This window comes from Pinus tabuliformis, chromosome J (genome assembly GCF_031772625.1).
Source record: "Pinus tabuliformis cultivar Carrire ecotype Pingquan chromosome J, CPIR1, whole genome shotgun sequence".
Lineage (NCBI taxonomy): Eukaryota > Viridiplantae > Streptophyta > Pinopsida > Pinales > Pinaceae > Pinus > Pinus tabuliformis.
Window position 1 is genome coordinate 1,054,249,023 of NC_142295.1, and position 6,757 is coordinate 1,054,255,779.

Sequence of the window (6,757 nt, forward strand, 5' to 3'; positions counted from 1 at the left end):
CTATTGTATCACTGTACATTTATTTTGGCATGGTTCTCCGGCTGTAAATGTCTCCGGATGAATATTTTTGGGAAGCTCTTCACGAGTTATTACTATGTAACAATTTTCTTCATTCTGTGGTTTCCCCCGTCTTACGTGCCGGACTTCTCACGGCTATGACAATATTTTGCAGCTTTTCTCTAATGTATATTTGCTTCTGTTACTCAAAAATCCATCAATGATTCTAAGTGTTTGTTCTGCTATGGCATAGTCGATTCGCATGGAAAGATTGATGTTCTGGTTGTTCAACTGTATTCTTCTAACCCTGTTTACCAGTAAATTTGTGAAACTTTAAGGGTTTACATGATGCGCACCGTTACAGTTTGTTCCAATGATTCCATATGTAGTTATGCAGTTCAATTTCATTTGCAAATGTCCTAAGGCAAACCGAGGTAGCCCTGCGCTCGGTATATGAACGTAGCGCCTACCTCTTTCGCAACAGTTATCACATTGGCTTTGAATGTCGGTCACAGTATGTTTAATGTACAGGTTGCATGTTGATATAGCTAGCTTATATTGTAATAATGTATTTGTTCCTTTCTTGTCTCGCTACACTTAGCTACTACCAGGTCCGTTATACAGAAGTATAACCCTACTCGGGTCTGGTAACACAATGAACTTATCATAAACCCTCATTTGGGTCTAGTTCCAGTAACTCGTCACACGTTGCACTTTTATCTGCACACTACTATGCGTTATTGTTTACATGTAGACGTTTTACTACATAGTATCCCTTTGTATAATATTTCCTGTTTATTCAACTTCGTGTTATGCCATGCCATTTGGCATATATACATATACATGTATACAGCACGTTATTTGACCATTATATATGTTTATGACATTCCATTTCGGCATTTATATACACAGCATTTCGTTTCGGTCTTTATATATACAGCATTTTGTTTCGGTCTTTATATACACAGCATTTCGTTTCGGTCTTTATATATATACAGCATTTTGTGTTTCGGTCTTTATATAACGCCAGTGCTACATGCGAGCACCTGTTCTGCGCAAGTCATCCGTATTAGGTAACCAGGTTTCCTACCGAGCAATACTAAATCTTGCCTTGATTCTATTACTTCTGTTCTCTACTTTATTTCTCTGATATTTATACCGTTCCCTATCTCTTCAATAGCTCTAGAAATTACCTCTGTTCGGAGCGTATTATGATTGTTCCTCCTTAAGTTATTAGTATAGGTTCAGAGGTGACCGCCATTTCATATTAACATATACAAACGTTTCCAGAACTGTAAGTGTTAAGCAAGTTGACATACTATAGTAATTAAAGACAGTAAGTAACTAAGACAGTAAACCAAGTTCTGTATCCTGTCTATTTCTTCTGTACCTGTTCTTTATCTACTAACTCGATCAGAAAGAGCATACCTGGCTATTCCCGATATCGATGTCCTACTGTCAGCAGTCACCTGCAAAGTTTTTGCTCTTATCCTCCCAACCTTGAGATCCACTGCACTGGATTCTCCCCCCGAGCCGTCTTGCAGGCTTGCAGCCCTCAACAAGACTCATGCACCACTGTGCTGGGTTATCTGATCACAACCAGACTTAACCCACTTTTTCCACTCTGCTCTCTCTCTCTGGAATCTTTCCTCTGCCTGTTCATCAACAGCCCAGAGGTTTTCCTCCCAGGACTTTTTCCTTGGGTGAGAGGCAGTTGCTTTTCAGTTTCATAACTGATTTATTTTCTTTTAATAGAAAATCCTCCTTTTGGAGGCTGCCAGCATTTCATCAATACACATGTGCAAAATAGTCTATTATATTCACTTTCAAAATTAACAATGTCTTTTAATAATAACAAATTACCACTCATATTGTTTTCACCACAGTAATTATCTAGAATTACAAGTTACCGGGTCATTACAGTTTCCAAGGTTAGTGAAAGCTTGAAACATAATAGAAATTGCTTTTTGGGAGAAGAAAATATTAATTATGGAAAAATCCATAAATTTGGAAAAAAAACAATAATTAATTTTTCTTTTTTATTTTTAATTTTAGAAAACAATTTTTAATTCTGAAATTTTGATTTTAAAACACATAAAGCTAGTCATCTACCAATCAAAAACTCAAAATTCAAATTTTAAAAATTCAATTTTTTTTCCAATTTCTAAAAAAACTAAGTTTAATATTTAATTTTACCAAATCTTAATAAAAATTTCTAAAAATTTACAAATTGATTAAAGTCAAAACGTTTTGATCTACATTAATTACAATATGCTCTGCCTTAAAAAATATATATATATATATATAATTAATAAAATACGAAATATATGATACATTAATTTAAAAAAAATAAAATAAAAAATATTAAAAACAATTTAAAAAATTTGAAATATATATCTATATATATTCCTCTCTCTTCTATTTAATAGATTCCTTGTCTCTTTGGAATCGTAGTTTTAGATAAATCAATGGTTTGTCATAGCATCCACTAAGGCTGACAATCCTCACTCTTTAATTGATGATTGTGGTTTTTTAAATAATTTTGTTCTAATACCTCTTTAAATAAGTAGTGTTGGCAACTCGTCGATTTCGAGTCAGGCATGGCTATTCACTGAATCTTAAAATCGACGAGCCACCAACATTGCTTATTTAAAATGGTATTAGAACCAAAATTTTCAAAAAAACCACACAACAATAATAATAGTGTTTAATTTTTCAAATTTTCAAATTTTTCATAAATTATTTTATATAAATTAATTTAAATTTTTTAATTTTTTAGTTTTTGTTAGGTTTTGTTTTGTTTTATTTGTTAAATTTTTATTTTATTTTTTAAATTATGTTTTTAAGTTATATATACTTTCTTATGAATTTTTTAATTAATTTATTTTTTCACATTTTTTAGTTTGATTTTTTTGGTTTTTTAATTAAGTTTTGTTTTATTTGGTTGTTTTTTTAATGTTATTTTTTGAGATTTTTTTTTTCTTCTTTATTGATTTTCGTTTTTTAATATTTTGTTTTTGTTTTTACTTATTATTTTCTTAAACTTTCTTTGTTTTAATTTATTTGTTAATTTATTTATTTATTTATTTTTTACTTCTTCTTTTGTTACAAAATTTGTGTTGATGTTCAACTAGCAAAGCGAGCCCACTATATGTTAATCTGTTAGTCCATTTATAAGTTATCTTTACAAAGTGACGAGTTTAGCACCACTGTGTGTCAATTTCATGGTTTATTTTTATGTTTTCATTGCAATGGGTTAAGTCCACCCCCATTGTGTGTCAATTTGATGGTTGATTTTTAAATGTTTGGTGCAATGTGTCAAGTTAGCATTTTGAAAAAAAAAAAAATCCTCTCAGTATAATGTCCTTTTGATTTAAGTATTCATTTTTTAGGTTTTTTTTGTCATAACATTTGGTTTTAATTTCATGGCTAAAAGTTTTGAATTTTTTTTGTTTTTTTGCTAAGTAAGTTTAATCTATTATATACAAAAAAGAGAATAATTACATCCTTGGAGAACAGAGAGCCATCAAGCTTGTGACTTAGGTCGTTTGTTCATGACAGATTCAGAAACAGAGAGATTGAACCTTACTTCCCGCGCAGGGGAGACATAGTGATGCACATATCCGACACTAGACATTCCCTATGAAGGGTATACAAACACAAGTAGCATCACCACATCAGACACTAGACAATAGAAACGGTACAGAAAACATGAAGAAAGATTGACAGACAAAACCATAGATAACCTTTCCTCCTTTTCACTAGGCATCCAAAAATGGTGAGAGCTGGAACCTGGATTACTCATCGGGCTTCTCCTCTACGATCCTACACCAACCCATTTCCGGTTCCTGCATGTCCGGCTGAGCATGGGCCTCCGGCATGAAGCTGATGGCGCTGGCTGGCTGGGGCTACTCCTGATGCATTTCCGAGGTGGGCTTTGGAGAACTAGGATTATGGACTTCCTCATAATTGATGAGCCCCAATTTTGGTACAATTTGGGCTCATTTTTGGCCTATTTTGCTTGCTCAAACCATTCATTTTTATTGTTTATGCATACACTTCTTAGTTTATTCATGTTGTTTGTAGGAGAAAGGATAGGCACTTTATCTACGTAGCTAATGCATTGTGATTCCAGGTTTTGGCATTAAAAGGGAGCAAAAGACAACGAAAAGGTGGCAAGGAGACAACGAGTTGGCATTGCTGACGTAAGGAGAGGTTGTCCACGGTCTTGGGGGACATTCCTCGTGATCCTCACCAAGAACTCCGAGCCCCACTCCATCCTCCCTCCGAGCTTAATACACGGCCAGCTGTTCTACAGGAACAACAGTTCAAAACTGCTCTACAGGAAACAGCATTTATGATCATCCTACAGGATCAGCAGTTAAACTATAGATTGAACAGCCGAGCTCCTAGAATCATGGATACTTGTTGGAGCATCGTTTTGTATAAGTATAGAGGCCTTAGCCTTGGTTAGGTTGTTGAAACTCTCGTATTACTATTGTAATTTTGGAGCACAGCTCAAGTTTCGTTCTCTTTTGTAAGCCAATTTGGCATGTCATCAGATTATGAATAAAGAAGGCCACTTTTGAGTTAGTTCTGAGTTTTCTCAAGGAGCTATAGCTCTCAGGTTAGGGCCCAACCTGAGAGCCATAGACCTCCTCAGTGTTGTAAGGCATTTACCATTAGTTCCAGCACTTGAGTTTGTTTAGTTTCCTATGCAATTCGGATTTCCAGCTTGTTAGTTTAATTGTTTTCATTAGCATAGATAGGACTGGTATGATGCTTTGCTTTCAGTATTCAAGTTTGATAGGTTGGTAGAATAAATCTCTTGGAGCTCCAACAAAAACAGGTTGTAAAGGCTCACTGCCATCTCACTGTTTGGGATTGGGGTGTAGACCATGATCAGCCACCAAAAAGAACAGCAGTCATTTCATCTCCACGCAAGCTGCCACCTGAACGTTTGTATTGAAGATCCATTCATACATTCTCGACATTGATCCATACTGCACTCTCACGCATTAGTTTCATTTCTTGTTTTCCATTTCGGATTTGTAGGTTTCATGGCATAATAGGTTAATGAATTTCTTGTTTTGATGCACAGGTCATTTGTTTCATTTACACTGCTCTTTCTCAAGCCACTTCCTTCGTCGTTTTCTCCATCCACCTGCAAGTTCTATTCACCTTCTATCTCACTCACTTGCCCTCCAACTCTCTCATTTCACGTACAGCTCCATCTCCTTCACTCTCGTGGATTCCACCCTTCCAAAACATCAACCCATTGCATGCACCCTTCCTTCGTCTGACTTGCCATTTCCTAAGACATCATTAGGTTCATCTCCATCTCCCTTAGCCTCCCACACCACTCCAACACTCCATCAACTCCTAAAAACCTCCACGGCCAACCATCCTGTAGACGTGCACAGCCATCCTGTAGAAAACAGAGTATCCTGTAGGATCCCCTGCAGCCTTCCTGTAGGAGGCCATTCACTTCGTTGCCGAGCTTCTGAACGTGAGGGACCTCTGTGGATGGGTGCTAAGGATCCTTAGGAACCTCTCCTAGCCTCCCCAACCTGTCCCACACTTTCCTTCCTTCTCCATCCCACTTGCACAATCAAACCCTAATTAGGCCAAGTTCACACTCATTCCACACACCTAAAGGAAAAACACAAAAACACATTTCTCATGATGCAAGTAGCTTAGACCCATGCATTTACACTTGTTAGAGGTAATGACAGCATTCATAGGAGTTGCATCCACATTCTTTGCATTATAGAAGATAGACTAGTTAAATTAGGGTTTCATGGATTTACATGCTTTTGATTCAGTTTGTCAAGCAGCGTAGCCTTCCTTTGAGTTAGCTTTCGTTCGTCATTGATAAGCTTCTTCTGTGAGCCTATAGAAGTTGGCTTAAGCCCTGGCGGACTTGTGCCAGCTGACCAAGTGACAGCTGCGACAAGGGCTAGTACTTGTGCATACAGCACCGTCGCTTCCAAGTTTGTACGAACTACCGGGTTGATAAATTAAGAGACAGGAAGCCCCAGGAGTTGTAGCATTATTGCTACAATACTGGAGCTCACCATCTTTTTCGCCGTTGCCGGGGAAGCGTCAGAGTATTAGCACCTGTTGCTTTTCCTCTACTTTCCTACTCTTACCTTCTGCTAAGTAGTTTGCTTCATTTCCATTCTGCAAAAGTAGCATAGACTTTCCTGCTTTCCTAGACTAATCTTTCCGCTTTCTTAGATTAGTATTTCCTGCTTTCCTAGATTAGTATTTCCTGCTTTCCTAGATTAATATTTCCTGCTTTCCTAGATAGTATTTCCTGCTTTCCTAGATTAGTATTTCCTGCTTTCCTAGATTAATATTTCCTGCTTCCTAGATTAATATTTCCAATTCCGCAAATTTCATTTGAGTAATCTAGTTAGTTGTAGATCACTTTGTTTCAGTTTTGCAGGTACAAGGAGAAAAACAAAAGCAATAAAAAAAAGAGAATTCTTTTCCATTTCATGCCTCGTAGGAACCGAGATAGATCAGGCAAATTCCTACCAAACACCCCCACCACATCACTTAGTCACCCTTCACTCTTCGGTGGTGATAGTGACCCAGAGGAACCTATAGGTGAACATCCCGAGATATACCAAACCCTATAGAAGAAGAAGAGTTAGAAACCACTCCATCTGAAGCCATGGCTGATAACAGGAGAGAAGATGAGAGAATAGAAGGAGCTTTCCCCATCCGAGAGACCAATGGGGAAATGAAAAAT